The sequence below is a fragment of the Syngnathoides biaculeatus genome, chromosome 3 (assembly GCF_019802595.1).
Source record: "Syngnathoides biaculeatus isolate LvHL_M chromosome 3, ASM1980259v1, whole genome shotgun sequence".
NCBI classification, from domain to species: domain Eukaryota; kingdom Metazoa; phylum Chordata; class Actinopteri; order Syngnathiformes; family Syngnathidae; genus Syngnathoides; species Syngnathoides biaculeatus.
In genome coordinates this window covers 7,686,368-7,707,877 of record NC_084642.1, presented here as the reverse complement: position 1 = coordinate 7,707,877, position 21,510 = coordinate 7,686,368, and the positions used below count along the sequence as shown (strand labels likewise).

The 21,510-nt window shown below is 43.0% G+C and overlaps 1 protein-coding gene across 6 annotated transcripts in view; it reads left to right on the top strand.

Moving 5' to 3' along the window:
- Positions 1-21,510, top strand: part of zfhx3b (zinc finger homeobox 3b) — a 418,235-nt gene that overhangs the window by 228,190 nt on the left and 168,535 nt on the right. For all 6 annotated transcript variants that reach the window (XM_061813996.1, XM_061813993.1, XM_061813994.1 and 3 more), the window contains one exon: positions 8,197-8,574. The gene's annotated coding sequence lies outside the window, so the exon portion shown is untranslated. The remainder of the gene's footprint in view (positions 1-8,196; positions 8,575-21,510) is intronic.

Here is a 21,510-nt window from a genome sequence, read left to right as displayed (position 1 = left end):
ATCTGATAAGACATCCTTTCAGGTAGGCTGGCATTTGTTGTACTTGGTCGGGAAGTGGCAAGGTTGTGACAAAAAGAGCATAACTGTTATGGGTTGGTGTACCAGAGCAAAAAAAAAAAAAAAAAAGAGAGATCTTGAGGAAATACGTTACATGTGGAGAAAGTGGCAAAAACCACAAGTGAGTGTTCAGCGTAAACATCAGGAAGTTGGGGACCCAAGCACGATTTGTTAGCAAACTAAAGTTCCACGACAAGGTTCCGCCTTAATTGCTCTATATTTTTTTCACCACATCCATCTATTTTCCTTGCTGCTTATCCTCACAAGGGTCACGGGGAGTGCCGGCGCCTATCCCAGCTGTCAACGGGTAGGAGGCCAGGTACACCCTGAACTGGTTGCCAGGCAATTGTAGGGCACATGGAGACAAACAGCCGCACTCACACCTAGGGGCAATTTAGAGTGTCCAATTAATGTTGCATGTTTTTGGGATGTGGGAGGAAACTGGAATGCCCGGAGGAAACGCCACGCAGGCACGGGGAGAACATGGAAAGTCCAAAAGCTAAAATCTTACTTGTAAATCAAGTCTTTGCTCACTCGTCAAAGGGGGAAAAAATTGGCTAACTGCTGGTATCATGAAAAACTCATAAGTTGAGGTACCACTACTGTGGATTGTTCACCGGCGGGGTCAGCATTCAGCGGCGTGAATGAAGCCCTGTGTGGAACCTTTTGAATAAAACTCAAGCAATGTGAATTACTGCTCTTCCGATGGCCCCCAAGTTGGAGTTCAGTCATGGTTCGTTCACACTTTAACTGGTCGGAGCTGTTACTGTGAAAATCTTTCAAGGGTGCATCGAAATACCATTTTCAAGTGTCGCAGTTCATCTTGCAACGGTACAGTTTAGTAAGATAAACCCTGAAAAGGTTATGTTATGTAAGGTTCAGGTTATGTAAGATGTCTGTGGTACCGAGACATGAGCGAGCGCGAGAAAAAATGTGTCCCGTACTGCATACATTGGTAACCCAATGAGACGGGAACAAAAGTAACTCAGTGCTGATGGTTGGTAACTTTTTCCAGTGGCATCACCAAATGAATTGAGTACCATGACCAGATGAAAACTTTCTACACTTTTTCTTAGGAAACTTACCAGCCCCGTGACGGGACCATTTTATCGCTAAGGTTAGAATGCCGTTATCAAATGACTTAAAAGTGTAACAATAGCGCCATTCACTATTAGCTAGTACAATTGTTTTGGGTTCACCAAGAAATCTTCTCCAACTTAATAATCGCGCGTTTCCCCCCCAAATGAGCTCAAAGTTTCCGCTGTTGTTTTGTAACACCACGATTTGTTTTGATCGGCGCGAGAACGGTGTCATTCCTTTGGAGGAGGCATTAACACAGCCTGCGCTCACGCTTGGAAAATAATGAGGACGGATCGCAATCACAGTACAAGTGGAATTCTAAATAATGTGGTCAAAGGCGGTGATTGTTGCAAGTTTGGGGTTGTGTTGTTTAGGATCTATTTGTTCTCCACCTAAAGTGTGTCAAATGTAGACAGATTGTTAAATATTTATCCCTTTGACTGCAGTCTAGATTAGATTGTGAGGATGTTTCATTTTGTTTCCCAAGCCTAATTTGCCATCTGTACAGTCAGCCACCCCCCGCACCAGTAAATCGAGCAACCACCCATCAACTTGAAGACAGGTAGAAATCGTCCTGTAGCCTTAATTAGAAGGAAATTGTAAACATGCGCCTGCCTTTCTTGCGCAGATTATGCATAGTTTATGACTGACTGTTTGAAGTTGTAACACATTCCGAATCAGCACCGCTCAAGCGTTGCTCTTATAGGACATTGTTGTCTTCAATTATTTTCAGTTATATTCCCGTCCGTAACAGACGGGGGTCATCTATTATTCAAAGGTGCAATCGTTGCTGTTTATCCGGGATCCTTAAAACCGGGTTATCTTTCCCCCGTATTTTTTATTTATTTATTTTTTTTTATTAAAAGGAACAAAGTGTAATAAAGTGCAGTTTCAAATAGATGCTCGTCGTTCTGGAGCTCATCTGGCGTTGTGGTGATTGAATACAAACGGTGGCGCGCAGCCGCCGAGAGACGGGATCTAACGAGCCTGGCGGATGCTCGACGCGGATGCAAATTTAGTTTTGCACAATTACGCGCACCTCGGTCTGCGTGACGACACTAACGATGGTTAACACGAGCAATTGGATTCCTTTATTTTCCATGGGAGAACTTGTAATGTTCTAGCGAGTAATAGTGGAAATTCAGCAAAATTCATGTCTGTATTATCTCATGACAATTTAGGACTTTCCGCAGAAAGTTAAGCGCGAAATTACGCTCCAAAGGAAGTTCGGAAAACTCCGCCGTCCAACACACGCAGCACGCAATCAGCAAATTGGCCTTTAAATTATATATGATGTATTTTTCCATATTTTTAAGCACCCGGGGTAATGGAATGCTACATTAGCAAAAATTACAATAGCAGAAAATGTATTTTGTACTGTTAATTAAACTGTTAACACATGACACAGGAATGCTTTTTCATTGTATGAACGTAATTGGCCAATTAAAGTCAATTTATGACCGCACCGACACCTTTTTTTTTTCTTTTTCTTGTCAAGATTTACGAGCATCTAGTGGTCTGACTCGCGTAATATTAGCCCGGCAAACACATTTGATATTGTAAGGAGGAATTGTCTGTGCTATTTTTCTTCGCCAAACAACTTATACATATACCAAAACTAACCAGTCATCAACAGTGCTCATCCATTCATCCATCCATTTTCTTTGCCGCATATCCTCACGAGGGTGGCGGGGAGTCCTGGAGCCTATCATGCCCAGGAGGCAGGGTACATCCTGAACTGGTTGCCAGGCAATCGCAGAGCACATACAGATGAACAACCATTCACACTCACAATTACAGCTAAGGGCAATTTAGTGTCCAATTAATGTTGCATGTTTTTTGGGATGTGGGAGGAAACCGCCAGAGTGCCAGGAGAAAACCCACGCAGACACGGGGAGAACATGCAAACTCCACACAGGCAGGGCCGGGATCAAACCCGCGTCCTCAGAATCTGTGAGGCCAAAGCTTTACCAGCTGACCCACCGTGCCACCAACAGTGCCCATATCCATCCATCCAACCAACAGTGGTCATAGTGTTCTTATTATGGTGGCTCAGCTGGTAAAGCGTTGGCCTCACAGTTCTGAGGTCCCGGGTTCAATCCCGGACCCACCTGTGTGGAGTTTGCACGTTCTCCCCATGCCCGGATGGGTTTTCTCCGGGCGCTCCGGTTTCCTTCCACATCCCAAAAACATGCAACATTAATTGGACACGCTAAATTGCCCCTAGGTGTGATTGTGAGTGTAGCTGTTCGACTCCATGTGCCCTGTCTGGCAACCAGTTCAGGGTGTACCCCACCCCCTGCCCGTCGACAGCTGGGCTAGGCTCCCGCCCTCCCGTGACCCTCGTGAGGATAAGCGGCTAAGAAAATGGATGGATTCTGCTCCACCCACAAGTGGAGGAGCTGCCCACTCCGCTCACGAGACCCCCGTGTACAGCAATCCACAGCACAGCCAGTCAAGTTCCTTATAGATTCTGGGGGACTGACCCCTGACAACCTGGGCAGATAAAGTCGGTGCGGCCAGCGTGACCCAAAGCCAATAGGCCGACGTCCCGTCAGCCGGGTCGTCTCAATAATGAAGTGGTCGCTATTGCCTTTCTGTCACTCAGCAATTACCCCGAGAGATATGGAGCTGTAGATAGGAGGTGAATGCTCAAAGAGGCGGCGGCCCCAGAATTACATCACAGGTGAAAGGAGCAGTAAAGCGACATATAAACTACTCCAGTATGGCGCGGTAATGGCCGGCAGTAAGATGGATCAAAACGCGTGTGACAACTACAGTGTGTGACTGGTGCAGCCGTTACCTGCGTTCAAACTCCCCTATTAAAACCTCACTCGTGACTTTATTTACATAAATAACCAAACAACAAACGGCGCTATTCCCCCTCCTTTATTAGGCAGGGCACATGCTGCGTTTTACATTGTAAACGGCGCACCACCCGACAGAAATGTCGCAAACGGATTGTGTGGCGAAGTAATGATGATTTGGACTCTATTTAGTCTGAGTACTGACTCAGTGTGAGATCCGTTTGGTTCGACACAAAGCTAATATGCTTAGATTTGAAGAAGAAGAAAGAAAAACACCAGAGTGGTTAAATAATAATTTTCAGAGCAATTAAGTGAAATTGGGTAATTTCCCGCAGCACACCTGGCGATCTCTCACAGCGGAGTTATCGGAAATCATTAGCGTAGCGCTGTAATTCCCGGGCAGGGTGCTGCGGCACCCCGGGGTGCCGTGAGTCATCATCAGGGGTGCCTCCGAAAATTATCCCATTTCATCTAATTTGACCAAAAATGATTATCTATTAATTACGAACGTATCTTTGTTCATCTATCTATGTTTGAGACTTACAGTGACAGGCAGAACAATTAAATTATCTTCCAATCAAAAGGCAATAAACCTGCGTACCGTTCATATCACAGAAATATTCACGCTTTGCTGTAATCACATTAGCTTTGTGTTCGATTAAACACCCCCAGATTGCACACTGAGTAAGTACATTTGTTGGTAAATTGAGACAAGATTTTTATTAGGGAATAGTAAATACGTTTTTACGCAATCGTGCAAGCTATTGCGATAAGCGACGTTCGTAACCTTGAAATTACTTCATTAATTCATGTCGTGTCTGTCATAAAACAAAGGATGCCCTGCGATATATTAAGCGCTTTGAAAAAGTTGTAATTGGAGCCAAATAATGAAAGTCGTGGAGAATTTGAGGCCCCCTGAAAAGGTTTCACAATTGCGTTTGGAGGCCACAAGATGGTAAAAAAAGCACATGTGCCGAAATGAAACTCCTCAGCTCACTTTAACATGCTTCCTAGACAACAACATAACGCTATCATTGGTTTGGCCCGAGGACAAAAAAACATAAAATATTGTAGGGTTCTCCCCCCAAAAATATGCTAACTGGCAAATGTGGCCAATGTGCGATGGGTTCACTGTATGTTCTTGGCTGATTTAGGGACTTATTAAAGGGACAAAATCTTTGAACCAGTTTTCAGTACCATGCAGTACACTTCTTCACCTCTGTATAGTACAACAAGAACAAACTTTTTTTTTTCATTGACTCGAGCCCCAATCAAAACAGAGCCCTATTTTATGAAGCAAAACTTTGGTTTACAGCTCTTACAGTATATTGTATCTCATCAGAAGCCAATGATTTGACTGGACAGTGAAGAAAATTAGTAGTTGAACACCCTGCTATATTGGAAGTTCTACCACTTAGACGAATGATGAGTTCCATCCCAAGAACACCATCCCAACTGTGAAGCGTGGAGGTGGTAGCATCATGCTTTGGGGGTGTCTTTCTGCATATGGGACAGGACGACTGCACTGTATTAAGGAGAGGATGACCGCGGCCATGTCTTGTGAGATTTTGGGGAACAACCTCTTTCCCTCAGTCAGGGCATTGAAGAAGAGTCATGGCTGTCGTCTTTCAATATGACAACGACCCGCAGCACACAGCCAGGAAAACCAAGGAGAGGCTCCTTAAGAAGCATATCAAGGTTCTGGCGTGGCCTAGCCAGTCTCCAGACCTAAACCCAATAGAAAATCTTTGGAGGGAGCTGCAACTCCGCGTTTCTCAGTCACAGCGCAAAAACCTGTCTGATCTAGAGAAGTGGAGGAGTGCGCCAAAATCCCTCCTGCAGTGTGTGCAAACCTGGTGAACAACTACAGGAAACGTTTGACCTCTGGAATTGCAGACAAAGGCTACCGTACCAAATATTAACATTGGTTTTCTCAGGTGTTCAAATACTTATTTGCAGCTGTATCACACAAATAAATCGTTAAAAAAATCCTATATTGTGATTTTTGGGTTTTTCTTTTTGGATGATCTCTGTCACAGTGGACATGCACCTACGATGGAAATTTCAGACCCCTCCATGATTTCTAAGTGGGAGAACTTGCAGGGTAGCAGGGTTTTCAAATACTTATTTTCTTCGCTGTATCTTCAGAACCAGGTGTCTAAATGAACTAAATAAGGAGGGTGGGGTCAAGCCACCTGCGCAAATTGAAGTAGCGTTCATGTCCCATTGACAGACGAGGTCATAGTGCGCAAATCCCCAAAGCCATCGGCCGCCGCCATCAGAGACTCTCCGAATTCTTCTGCGCGCTAACTATTTAGTCGTCAATGATTTGCTTAAGTGGAATTGACTTTTATCTGCGGTGTGCTGTGGGGCTGCCACCGGCAATCCGGCTTCCCCCTTCCTCAGCCCGTTGTCACACACGTAGCGCATTGCCATCGGCAACTGAGCGAGGCCTAATCAATGGGCCGGGTCACGGATGGCCCGCGGCGCCACTGTGGGTGGGCTATTGATCCGACAAACACGCTTCCACAGGTCGCATTGACCAACCTTGAAGCGGCGGCCTCGCGCCGGGCAAAGGCAAAAAGGGCGGGAGGCGACAAATTATTGTCGAGACTTTATCCGTCGGCCGCAAACTGCTGACGAAACACTCGTAAAATTATTTTTCTCCTATTGATTAACTACTAATGCGCTACGCCGCCTTTATTTATGATGGCTCCGGTTCGTCGTTTGAATTGATATTTCACACAAAGCTCGTTAAGAAACGCTGAGCGCGCGTTACAATCGGAGACGTTCAATACCAGACTCGTCTTTTTCCAGACCTGTGGCCAATGAGCGCAAAGTCGAGCTATTTTTGACGCAATTTTGAACGCTGCTCCCTGAGCTCCTTATCGGCGGCACAATAAGAACTCTTGGGAACAATTAAGGGGGGGGGGGGGGTTTAAACTTGAGTCACAAGCACAGAGGTAAAAATAATCACGCAATGTTTCCAAATGGAAGTGACTTCAAAAGAGCTATTCAGTTATCACAAAGTGTGTGCCTCTCCCTCCTGTATTCCCCCACTAAATCTCTGTTGCTGAGGAACTATTGGAACACATGACAAGCATATTTACCCTGCTTCACAAACCAGGCCCGATGTGGAATTCAAAGGCTTTAAAAAAAAAATAATAATAATGAAAAAAAATTCCCCTCCACTGGAATTGACAGCAGAATAAATACATATTGTCTATGAGACTTTGTTGTCATGTACGAGAGATCTTGCGCAGAGCAGGCAATTATGTATGCTATTACAGGAATACGTTTTGCTCTGTTTACGAGAAAATTAAGTTTTCGCTGGAAATATTTGTCAATCCCCCCCTTTTCAAAGTCGGCGGCGGTACGAGAAGAGAAATTAAATATAATCACAAAAATCTGTCTTCCCGTCGTCCTTCACAAATGAATAGAGATTTATTTTCTGGCTTTAGCAGCAGCTGATTAGTTCTGAAGTTTTTACTGGCATGGCCGTCTCAGCGCACTGGATTGTTGGTGTATTTTTTTTATCCATCCATCCATTATCTACCGCTTTTCTGGGGGAAGTAGCTTCAGCAGGGATACCGAGACTTCCCTTTCCCGAGCCACTTCTTCCAGCTCTTCCGGAGGGATCCCGAGGCGTTCCCAAGCCAGCCGAGAGACGTGGTCTCTCCAGCGTGTCCTGGGTCGTCCCCGGGGTCGCTTTCCGGTGGGACGTGTCTGGAACACCTCACCAGTGAGGCATCCAGGAGGCATCTGAGCCCCTCCCGGATGACCGAGATTCTCACCCTATCTCTAAGGGAGAGCCCGATGATCCTAGGACCTAAGTTCTCTGGGGCTTCATGCCCCTGGTAGGGTCACCTATGGCAAACAGGTCCTAGGTGAGGGACCAGACAAAAGTACGACTCCAAAACCCCTATGATGACTACAAAAATTGGATCTTGGTTTCCCTTGCCCGGACACAGGTCACCGGGGCCCCCCTCTGGAGCCAGGCTTGGAGGTGGAGCTCGAAGGCGAGCGCCCTGGTGGCCGGTCCTGCACCCATGGGGCTCGGCCGGGCACAGCCTGAAAGGGTAACATGGGTCCTCCTTCCCATGGGCTCACCACCTGCGAGAGGGGCCATAGGGGTCAGGTGCAATATGAGCTGGGCGGTCCGATCCCCGGCTACAGAAAGTAGCTCTAGGGACATGGAGTGTATTTTTTTATTTCACGTGCAATTAAAATAATGTTTTGTTTCTCATTGCAGGTGATGCTCACGCCGCGTTTTGCTCTCCTCGGACCCGGGAGTCCCTAAAATCCCAGTTATAGCTTTGGAAAACCCTGGAAATAACCTGGAATTCTAGGAGTACAGCACCAAAATGTTCCGAGGTGCCCAGGCGCCACGCCGATAGCTTTTTACATTCCACTTTATTCTTTCGAACAAGACAACAAAGGAAGGAGACGGAAGCGAGGACGGCGGCGATAGCTGCCGGCCATCCGCCATTGGCCAACTTTGTTCGCATGAGCCTACTGTGACCAGGAGGACGTGACCTTTCCTCGTGCTGGCTTCAAACGAGCACTTGAAAAGACAGCGCTGCCGGAGAGGACTCGGCGTGGGAGGAAGCGAGACCAAAAACCCCATCAGGTAAGGCGATGACCGTGTTCCCCCCCCCCCCCCTCCACCCCCCATTTTCCCTGCTGTCCAAAGCCTGAGCCCTTTCGCTTTTTGCCGGGCTTTGAAAGTGTTTATCCCCACTTTCTGTCCGCCTCATTGTTAGCCCACCTCCTGTGTTCACACGCCGCACAAACTGCCTGATAAATGTTTCCCTTTCATGTTTTGCTCACTTGTTTGTTCCTTTCGGATGCCGTGTTTGGCTAATAGACCTTCTGTCCGAGTTCTCTCCTGGACCCTTGCGGTTTCTGCCCGTCAAAGCCGCGTGCGCTCCGAGCTGGAAGCGCGACCGGATGCTCTCGTCAGTGTCACGTCGTTGGGAATACGTGTCATAAATTCATCGCGCCGCAGCACCTGCGCAATTTAACGAGATCCAATTCGGGAGACGTATCGAAAATCCTGCCATCGCAAACTTAATCATTGGCTGTGATGACTGACCCTGACCGACACTGTCAGCTGGATTCGTTTAACAGCATGTCATTGTGGTTTAGCGGGGTATACGACTGCAGGTCATTTTACTTGCAGTTAATTTTTAAAAGTCTACACACCCCTGTTTAGATGCCAGCTTTTGTTAAATCAAAAAAATAATAAATAATTATAGTCACCGATAACCCATGATATAACGTCTGTGTGTATATATTTTTTTTCAACGGAGAAGTAAAAATAACTGCGATGCGATGTGGTTGCAAAAGTGTGCACACCTTTTCATAACTGTTAATTTAGTTTTCACATTAAAACTCAAGTTAAATGGGAGGCAGCACCATGCCATGTAAAGCGCCGTCGATTAACTACTTCCAAGTGTTCTCGTAGGCTTTTCCTGACTTTTTTTTTTTAAGGTGAAGTCGTGCGGCCACTTTTTATGGGGACTGTATGTTTAACCGGAAAGAGCAGATTTAGCAAGGGTCCTGGTTGAGCGTATATATATATATATATATATATATATATATATATATATATAATATATATATATATACTGAGATAATGTGGTTGCACAAGTGTGCACACCTTTTTATAGCTGGTAATTTGGTTTTCACATTCAAACTCAAGTTAAATGGGAGTCGGCACACACCCGCACCATGTAAAGTGCCTCCCATTAACCACAAACAACTTCCAAGTGTTCTAGTGGGCTTTTCCTGACATTTTTTTAAAGATGAAGTCGTGCGTCAACTTTTTATAGGGACCGTATATTTAACCAGAAAGAGCAGATTTAGCAAGTGTGCTGGCCAAGCGTGGGAGCAGTGCAAACGGGTAAAAACTGAAACAGCGTAAAGATGCAGAAGCAAAAAGAGTAACACTGAAAAAGTAAAATGTCAGATAAAACTAGATCAAAATTATTTAAATTCTTTTAAGGTGGGAATCAGAGTAAATCTCAGCATGATACAATGTCTAATATAATCTTAACTTTCCTGTATAACAATGAAATAAAAGAAATAACCACAATTACTGGTTCTGGCGAGACACAATGCAAAATATATGAAGCTGTTTTTTTTTTTTTTTATAAAGAAATCTATTTTTACTAGATCATAGTGAGAGGTGTTTCTTCTATTTGGATCTCATTTCTGTTGCGTAGTGTGCTGCGTAAGTAAGTCTGCATTCTTACAGGAAATCCATTCCATTCTCTAGCAACTGCCAGTAATGACGTGCACATAAGAGCATGATATTGTTTTTATTCTTAATTTTTTGTAAGCGTGACAGAAATCATCTTCTGACTTGTGTGTGGACAATGGAGAGTATGTGATGTATTTGCGTAAACAAGCAGAATTCAGAAGTTACACTTTGTGGTCATTATGTGCATTTTTTGGGGGCTTCATCGCACACAGTACACAGTAGTTGTGAAATGAGTATTTCCATTCCATGTGACATGCTGAATTGGTTTAACTCTGCTTTGCTCTTTTACTTTTGTTAGTCTCTGAGTTCCAAGTCGTTTCATAGGTTAACATCACACGTTCACTTTTCTGACAAAAATACACCAGGTGATCCGTACGGTTTGATATCGGATTAGTTTATTCTTCAAAGTGTAATTATGATTGTCATGATTGTTGTCAGGCAGTGACATGACTTGATTTATCTGTTCGGGCATACCTGTGCCTTCTTTTGTTGCTCGGAGTCATTTGAGGGGAAAATTTTGGCAGTGCCGGTAAATAAATTGACTTTTCTCTCTTGGCGCGCGTTTTTCGACGAGAAAACTCCAAATAGTTGTAGCAGTGGAGCTAATTAGCATCATCATCTCGGGTGTTTATTTTCTCAGAAGTCTCAGTTGGGGTCGGCTGTGTCACAACAGGGCAGTGGTTATACTGTACGACTGAAGAGAGCTCCTGTGCGAGTGTGTGTGTGTGTGTGTGTGTGTATAGGGGAGGGGGCGGAGAGAATTGGGTGGGGGGTAGGGGGGGGGGCGTCTCCCCTCCCTGGCCTGTGTGCAGTCGGAGCCGCACTGCTCGCCCAGGGCTCCGACACTTGCTTATTTTTCATGAGGGCTGCGCACCACTCTCCTGCATGAGGGCTCGCTCCCTTTGTGGCGGCCCTCCCCCATTTCGTGCCAAAGACATGCATGATTTCATACATGAAAGATATATATATAATTTGACAGCGTGGCCTACGCGATACATTTACAATTCTAAACAGACCACGGTAAAACCGGTTTCCTGTGACCCAACCCTCCACCTCCCGTCTTTCTCGGCGAGGAGATGCATTTGTGCATGTCCGAACGCAAAAGATATATATTAAAAAACAAACAAACGGACAAGACAGGTTACACTTCTTCTTTGATGCTTCTGAAAATGTACAAGTGCGCGGCAGACTGACAGTTTCATTTTAGTCCTCATTCGAAATCAAGTATCGCCTCGGATTCGATGATCGTGGTCTCACAAACATTTTGTAGATTTCCCCCCCCCCCTTCCCTACATTTTTAGATTTCAAAACATATGCATCACTTTGCTACAAAATTGCCCAGTTATGAATATAATGTGGTGGTTATGATTCCGTGAGCTATCCCTCTAAAATCGTGTGGCGTCTTACACGTAAAAATGCAGTTTTCATATATTTCTGAGCTTGAACCCATCCAAGACAGAAATGGAACTCAACTGTAAAAATATTTACTGTTTCATCCTGTTTAAATTTTAGATCTGCTGATTGAAAAGCGGGAACGGGAAATTTGGTTAACAATGGCATGATGCATAACCTCGTCGTAGCTATTATTAATAGTATTACAATTAAAATAATGAGATGCCGAGTGAACCAACTCGAGTTTTTTTCAGTTACAAGCTGTCCTTCTGTCAATTTTTGGGAGGTGACTACACAGTAAAAATTGGATATATATGAGTCTTGTATGTTGGCAGTGAGCTCAACTCACGTCACAACAGGAAGCAGTGTGGCAGATTCTTTCAAAAAAATCGATTTCAATTCAAAAACAATTCCTTAAAAAGGAGGCTCCGACCAGTTTAATGCCACTCTCGTTTAATATTTACTGGGAAACTAAACATAAGCAAAAAGAGAATTACTGTACATGTGTATTCAAAACACAAACACACAAATGCCATAAACGTGCTACTGAATACCGTCAATGTGGTTGTGTTGTAGCTTTTCAAAAGACCTACAGGATATTTATGGTCCAGATTCCACTAACTAGTTGGTTTGATGTTTTTGTCTTTAAAGAAAATGTATGTGCCAAACATGCCCGACAATTTCAATCCCCTTGGGAGCAATTGAGAAAGTAACTAATTGAAACACACCTTTTTAATGCGTAAAATCCCCCCACGCATGTTTTCGTTTGACAACACTACAAGTACAGACTAAATTCACTGCATGGCCCGTGTAGCAAAAGGAATTATAGGTATTATATTATATATACTATTAAGTGGCATATTTTGCACATATTAACTGTCAGGCAAAATTCGCTCATCTTCTAAATGACAACTTAGTCAAAAATAATAAGGACAAATGAAATTTTTAACAATGACCATTTGCTCGAGTTTCCAAACACCGCATTTTTCAAGCCAGTTTATTATACCTTATTGCCATGAGCCGTTACATTTGCACTCCCTTATGAACACAATGGTTATAACACCCCAAAATTATGTTCAATCACCAATTTCCTATGCTCAAAAATCCAAAACGTATTAGAATCTCATCGGTTAAAAGGATACGAGCGTGACGCTAGCTAGCCGTGCCTGTGTCGCCCCGACAGAAACGCCTGTGTCACGTCATCCATCGGAACTCTTTTCAAATATTTTATAGACATTAGTGATACAATCAATACAACGCTGAGCTAGCAAAGCCAGTTTATAAAATTATTAAATCGTCGTAAATTATCCTTATGACCTCATATGCAATGATGTTGGTGTCTTCTTTCTTCAAGAAGACATGAAAATACAAGCCTACTAAAATGTTTCACTCAATATTTTCACTCTTTATCGTCCCCAAAAATAATACCATCCAGACTTTTAATATTGAAAAAAATTATGTGGAAAATAATAAGATGCCCCCTGAATCAGATTGGATCTGATGCGCCGACATGACCAAAATGTAGCCGAGCCAACATCTGGCTAAAAATCAAATATCGGATCAGAAAAGACGCTTACAAATATTACTTAGTCTCTTTTGAAGGGATTTTCAAATGAATACTGAACATAAATGGTGGAGCAATGCACGTAGATAAAAAATATAACGATACTCAAAATCACGTCTATTTTTTCTTATTCTTTGCTGAAATGTAAGATTAATATTCTATGATTGTACAGAGCCACTTACAGTAGTCGTGAAACTCTTTTTGGCTTGTGTCTGCGTGACTGTATTATGCTGCCCCCGACTGGCCAAACTGTGCACATCAGAAGTACTGCAATGAGCAAAGCATGTTGCATAAATTAATTCTTCATTCTTTTTGTGTTATAAGTATATTTTTTTGTAAAGTTCACTGTTATATAGTCCAATTTCCCTGATGGAAAACTCATTACAAAATTGGCATTTTGAAATTATTAAATCTGGCAAATCCAATCAAAGAGTTTTATACTTGCAAGTAGTATACATACATAGTTATGCTACAAATTATAATTCCAAGACAGCAGCTTGATTTTTGAGTGTCATGTGTTGTGTTTTTTTGTGAGATCTCACACCAAGAGTTTTATCCTTTGAGCTATGGAGGAGAATATCACATCAGTGCGATTTGACCACGGGGCCGCTGTGACCTTTTCGGAATCCAAAGACAATTTTTCACGTCGATATCCCCCTGCCCGTGCGAGCATCAAAAACAACATGGCGACCCGGCGCGCCGACACTCGGGCGCGGCCGCGGCGACGGCAGCGTCGCAAATTATTCAGCGCGGCGCACATCCGAGAGAATTGGAAGCGCTCGTCGGCTGCCCTCGACGTCCGTCCGTCACACGTTGGTGAATGCGTGTTGACGCTGTGAAGCCGAGCAGAAAGGAACCTACATGGCAGGCTTGCTACCGCAGAGCTCTGTTTTGATAACCCCGAAACACTTGTGCCTCCTGTTCGACACAGCCAAACACAATGTGCAGGCTACTTCAATTTCTACCACGGGAACTGGGTCACCGCTTGCTAGCTAGAAAGCAGCATTTTTCTTTTTTAGCTGCGATGTGCAGGTAGCCTCTGAGTGCCGCCGCGGAGTACTTCCAAGAAGCTGTTTGACCTTCCATCGGTTTGAGAGTTGTTGTTGTTTTTTTTTTTTTTTTGGAACATTTAAGTAGAAACAGAATTTGTTGTAGTTCTACTTTTGCTATTATAAACATTTAAAGTTTCAGACAGGTATTGTTGTATTTTTTTTCTGCAGAATTATGTTGAGTCAAGATTGAAAGATGGTTTCTTGAAAAGTAGTTGTTTAGTGGTCAGCTAAGTTAACGTCTGAGAGAATTGCCCACCTTTTAAAGCAATAAAATATCATAAATATTAGATGTGTTTCTGTAACGGGTAAGGCAGCGCACTACTTACGTACCGTTTGTATGGCGTGATGTGTGTTATGATAAATATTTAAAATTTGACAATAGGTTCTTTTTCTCAGTTCTGTTGTCGCTGTTCCCGTTTTGCTATCATCACTGATAAACTGACGTTTTTGCTCCTGTTCTTTATTCTATCTTGATTTTTTTCGGGGGGGCTGGGGGGGCATGTTAAAATCTACCATTGAGTTGCTGTATTTGAAAAAGACATTTTAAGCCTACTAGTAAACATCCCTAAGTAATTTTTCACATATTATCACAATACCAATACCAATGTGTCCAGTAATATCCTTTTTTTTTTCTTGTTTTGTCAAAAACTGAAAAAAATTACTTGGCCAGTAACGAAAATCAGAAATAATAAAATCCATTTCCCAGATGTCCTTGGTGTTCAGTTGTATAACGCCGGCGTTGGGCGGTAACCAAAACGAGGCCATCTTTTTGGCGGCGTTAGCGTTAAATTGTCAAAGAGAACAAGACATCACAAGTCGATAATTAAAATAAAAAAAAATAAAAACATGTGGGACACAGCAATTGTATTGATTTGTGAAAAAAAAAATTGAAATTGACCAGTTTCGGCTAGATCCCAGCGATAAACATGATTAGCATAAAAGCAGATAAATGCATGTTCATCCGCTGTGCTGTCCAAAGTTTTTAATATCAGGTATGTGTGTGTGTGTGCCCGCACACGTGTGTGCGCCTTGAAAAGGTAAACACCTCTATTAACTCCTTTAACGAGCTAACACCTAAAACTGGAGCAGCTCCACTAATCACAAGGTTTTATTGGTCCCTGGAAATGTTGGGGGGCCGTAAAAGGGGCCTCTCGATGGAGGGCCGCTGGAAGGATGGCGACTCCCAGCGACCCTGTCCACCCGCGTCATAGCGTTTGGGTGGGCTCACCTGCCCACAACAAGCAACGTTTACAAGAGCGATCTCGCTGTCTGTCGAGCTGTTGTAGCTCCAGTACTTAGCTAGCTAGCTAACTAACTAGCGATCTGGCTAGCTCGGTAGCTAGCTGTCAACCAGAACAGGGGTTATTTCAACCATTTAACACCACATTTTCTATATTTTACAATCAACAGCTCTGGACACATTTCATCGAGCAAAATTTTGACTTTATCGGCGATGTCTTTGGTTTGAAATTTGGTCCAAGCCACACCAAAGGACCGATAATCTCGTACCTATCCAGGCCGTGCAGCGAAAGTTGTCTTTGACCCCTGGCAAAAATCAAAAATCCCTCATCTGTATTTGTCTCATGCATCCCTTCCACATGTCAACTTTCATCTCATCATGTTTTTTTTTTTTTTTGGCTTTTTTTCTGGCGATGTGGGGGGGGGGGCTTTTTGACGAGAAGCAAAATTACTCGCTTTAAGTTTTGTGTATTCAAGAGCAAAGAGGCATTTTAATGGCTTTGGCATTGTAGCGCGGTGATTATCCGTGTTCTGTTCTGTTCGGGTCGACTTACCAGCAGCTAGTGTTGCTCCTGCCTGCAGGGCTCATATGGCTCTGATTTGGGATCCCTCTTTTCTCAGTGAACCTCTCCCAAGCTCGTAAAAACCGCACGAGTCAGGTCCGAGCCTCGACCCCGGACTGCAGCTCGCAGAGCTTCGTCACGTTCACAATGATTATTCATATTTAGATCTGTTCTTGTATCTTTAAATATTTGCCAGTATTTCATAGGAAATTTGACATAACCCCCCACCCACCTTTATATGTTGTGTGAGATTTTAATATCTATGTGCATGAAAAACAGATCTAGGAGTTCCCAGTTGGCATTAAAAAAAAAAAAAAACGTCACATGCCTTCCTTATAAAATACAAACACGACGAAAAACAAATGAAAACGAAACATTTTCCAGCAGTTTTCAGACTTTTCTCCCAATATTCTGACACTGAAACAGTGGGGAGGTGTGAAGAGGTTGAATTGGGGATTCACACACGCGTGCACGCGCGCGTACACCCACTGGTACGCATGCTACGTCTTTCGTGGTTTTTCATGAAAAAACAATAGACAATAATGTAACGTCACTCATTAAAATACAGTTGATCATTTCAAAACAGCACAAAATATGATAAGGCTGCAGCTTCGACCCGCACGCGCGCGCGCACACACACGCACACACTCCAACCCATTTCCAGGCAAACACACGTGAAGCTGCATGGACAATCACATTTTTTTTTTGGGGGGGGGACGTTTATGTGATTCTTTACATTCAATTTGTTTCTATATCATTTTGATGATAATATAAACAATTATCGTAATCAATGCATCATCGTTAGTGCCCTGAAAATCAAACTTGGCTTTTTTTTTTTCAAATATTTGGTTGAAAATGTTGACGATTATTTAGAGACCTTCGAAGTGATTGTCTTATAGAAAAATAAATATAATGTTAGTCCAATGTTCATTTTTTTATTGAATTATGGATGGGGTCATTAATACGGTGGGTGGGGGGCAAATAGGTGTGAGGGGAGATGAATTGATATGGGGGTCCTTGTTTCTTATGCAAATGAGACAGACTGACCTGACGGCCACTTGCTTCTTTTAAAAAAAAATAATAATAATTCTTAACATCACAACAGCAGAAGCACACACACACACGCATCTTGATTTCCCACCTGAAACTGCACACGCGTGTGTATGCTGTCATGCATTAAATCATTTCATGTTGGAAAACATTTCATTTTGCACCCCCCTGCAAAAAAAAAAAAAAAACATAAACGATACACTCTTGGACCAACGTAATTTTAATATTCAGAGTGTTAATACGTTATGATTTACGATACAAAAAAAGTAATTGTCAATCAAATCAAATGAATAAGGTCATTAAAAATATGCTACAATTAAATACAAATTATAGGCATAGTAAAATAATAGGAGAGAGACCCAAACAAATCTTTAAACTATTGCTGGACAAATCAAAAGAAGAGCCACTGGTGACATTTTCCAGATTTCCACGTGGTTTCGAATGCATCTTCTCCCCAAGAAAATAAAAAAAACATTTGAAATAAATGTTTTACACATCCTTACCTAAAAACATAAAAACAAGCAGCGGTGACAAAATTGTTCATTGTTCTGAAAAAGTCTTTTGTATTCAATTCTATCCCAATTTTTTCAAACGGGAGAAAACAAGGGAGAACATAAGGGAATATAGTGGATCTGCTTTTGCAATATTTATCTATTTGTTAACAAAAATGGTCTCATAAGCATATGTTCTTACGGTCAATCCAAATCATTGCAAAAGGCAAATTTGCGTTGTATACAAAAGATTGAAAAATCATTTCAAATTATTTCGAATGACCTTTAGCAATTTATTGAACTCCTGCAAATAATGTTAATACAAAATGTTGAATATTAACTGGTCACAATAACGATTCAGACAACAGATGAGCGCTGCAATCGCTTCTTCTCGCCAATATACGTCACGCATGCGTGCAGCCATTCTCAGCCCCATCTTGTTGTTGTTGTTGTTGTTGTTGTTGTTCCGCAAGCAAACCCGCTCGCTCCATTCCGAGACCAAAGTGCGCAGGTCTGGTCTGGTCTGGGTTGGCGGTCTCGTCGCCGCGCTGCACGGTCCCTGTGGGTCGGGCTGAACATAAGAGGGCGCTCCCATCGCACCTGGCCGGGCTGCCCTGGAGCAAGTGGGGAGAGCCTGTGTCCCCTCACGTGCACGTGCAGGGGCGCGCACACGGACAACGCTCGCAGCTTTCGGCGACAAAACAACACCAACAACCACAACAACAGCAAAAAAGAGCGGAGTAAACACTGCGCAGTGCATTTAATAATACATAGGTATAAAAGAAAAATCACAACAATTTATAAATAATATTTCAATGTCACGATGGATTATAATATGATTGTGTCACCTTGCACATTGAATTATATCAGCCTGCCTTTCCAATATAACACCTTTCAGCCTGCATTTTCATCAACTTCATCCCTCAGATGCAAAACTTACATTAAGAATATATTTTTGAGCAAAAAAAAAAGGCGTTTCACTTTGACTATAATATTCTACTTGTGCATGTTTCTATTTTAAAACTGTTTTAAATAGACTAAATGGACGTCTGATGCCCCTTTTTCACGTTCACTCATAAAATGTTTACAATATCTTATCCCATTGCTTGTTATTTTTGCATCTTAAGAGCATGTTTCACCCCCCCCCCCAGAAATATATATATATATATATATAATAAAAACAGCCACCCTCTTGAAAACAAAAGTTATGACTTGTCTGGAGAGAATCTTTGACCCCTACATACTAACCCTTGCTCTTTTCCTGAGTTTCCCTTTCGTGCTTTGTTTGGGGTTGGGCTTGTGCAAGCAGGGGAAAACATCATGAGAATATTATTATTATTATTATTGATCATAATGAATTTAATGTTCGTCAAGTTGCTTAATTTGTAAGTGCTGCCGTGTTCACGTGATGCACATCAACGCCATTTTCACAATTTCAACGTGTGTTTTTCTCGCATCACTTGAAGCCCACTCTCGGTGTCTTTGCCACGTCCACGTCGTGTCGTATATGGCCACAGGTTGTGTGCCACTCGCGGATGTGCCGCCTATTGAGGCTGGCACGTGGACGCCCACCCTCCCCGCAGAGAGACACAATTGAACGCTGCTCATACAAAAGCACCCCCCCCCACACACACACACACACACACACTTCCAGTCCACCCCCCTTTTTATTTCTCATAGAGGCCCTAAAAGGATGACGGGTCCCGTCGTCCCCCTCGACGCACAGACCCCCAAGTGATGATGACGATGGGCTGTTGTCACTTTTTTTTTTTTTTTTTTTTTTTTGCATCCACTTGCTTAAAGTCCGGTTTTGCACTGATGGGCTTTGCAGGTCTTCCTCCGCACGAGCCTCAAATTACAACGGCCTCTCTTTTATTATCTCCCAGCCCCTCGCACGCTATTTTCAACCTATTCATTTTTACGGTGCCTTCTTCCCGAGAGAGAGCCAGACATGTCGCAAATCCTGCAGATTCCTGCACTCTGCCGAAGACGTGGAAACCACGCACTTGCGTGTGCGTGCGCGCGCGCGCGCGTGCGTGCGTCTCCCCCCCCCCCCCTTGAAAACAGGTATCAGTGCAAGCCTCGACTTGTGCGTGGCAAGTGTGCAGGAAATGCCAGGATGTAACACGGCATATAGTTGAACAGCGAAGTGGGTGGGCGGCTTTTCCTATAGATTACGTGGATTCCTTGACGTCCCTAACCTTATAAAGTAAATAAAATACCACCCCGCGCCGCTTTCCACTCGGACCCTACTTAAAACAATGCTTTATGCTGTCGAGTAAAATCCGATTGGGCTGACTCTAGACGGTATACATCTAGGATCTGACCTGTCCTGGAATGCATTACAGCGGAGAATATCCAATCCACATTGTTTCCGTAAACATGGCACCTTACGTCATCCTTTCAAGACTCCAGAAAGCACACAGCCAAGCGTCACCCAATATTTGCTTGGGCAATATAGACCACAAAGGACAGTGGGTGTAAATATTAAAATACTTTATTGTACAAGAGAGAGGGGCGTACTGTTTATATATTAGACGTGCAAGGGATTTTTCGCCATTTTCACAGGGCAAAATATAGCATGATGAAAATTAAGGGAAGAGCCACCTCACTCATGGTCCGCTTTTCTGGTTAGTTCTTTAAGAAAATAATAATAATAATAATGTTTCTTCACAATGGGTGTCAAAATGACATGCGTTTTGTTCCTCATTCTATCAAATCCATCTCTTCTGATACTAGACACAATCTCTAAATATTTTCCCTCTTTAAACGCAAACGACACGTTATTTACAAGCGGGGGGGGGGGGGGAAATCTCACTGCATTTAGATACTCATACACACACACACACACACACACACACACACACACACACACACACCAAAAAGAAAAAGAAAAAATCAAGGAGAGTGCATGAAGTGCTCCCAAAATACAAAAACAACCCCCCCCCCAAAAAAAAGACCTCGAAGGAATTTCCATTTTCGTCCCAAATATTCGAAACCGCTTGTCTGTGCGTGCCCCTCAAATCAGTGACGTAATAATAATGCATTGCTCACCTCCGACATATTTGCGCGTTCCTATCGTCATATCGCTCTACACGGCCGCCGATTTATCTGATAAGAGTATCTTCATAAAAGATGCGTATTTATTATCCAAGTTGAACCAAGAGAGCTTAAATGCACACGTATGTCTTCCTTGTTTTTTTTGTTTTTTTTTTTTTTTGCGTGTGTCACTTTAAAATATGTAAATATAACTGACATTATCATAGAGATGTGCTATTTAAATATGGATATCTAACGGTATGTATTTGCAGCGAGTGACGATATTTTGAATTTATCAATTCATGTATCTTTTATTACGGCTGGACTTGTATGCACGCGCGTGGAAAAATACATGACAGCGTATATGATTATGACTTTCTTATGTAGAAAAATATACAGTTTTTACATTACTGGTAAATGCAAAGTTGAAAGCAATTTTTATCACAAACTTTTCTTTATATATAAAACTTGTGCAAGTATACAAGCGACGACGAATCATCGCCAACCGATGCAAAGATGAAGAAAAAAAAAGGAAGGGGGGGAATGATCAAATCAACATCCTTCACACGCCGCTTTAAGGCGCGTTGCAAACTATTTTAAAAAAAAAATATATGTTTGCTCGTTTGTTTTGAAGGCGAGCAAAAAAAAAAAGTGCGTGGCGGGTTGAAAGCCGAGTGGAAGCGACGCCTCGCGTGGAGCTCGGCCAGCCGGCGTTCACTTTCGCTAATCAAACTCTTGCTTCCCGCCTCTCTTAATTCCATATTTTCTATTCCTGATCATTACTTTTCCTCTTTTTTTTTCCTTCCCCCTCCCTCTCGCCCTTCCTTGTATCTATCCATCCTCCCTCCCTCCTCGCCCTCCCTCCTCCGGCTCTCCTCTGCTGAATCTTATTGATCCACAAGGCGGCTAAT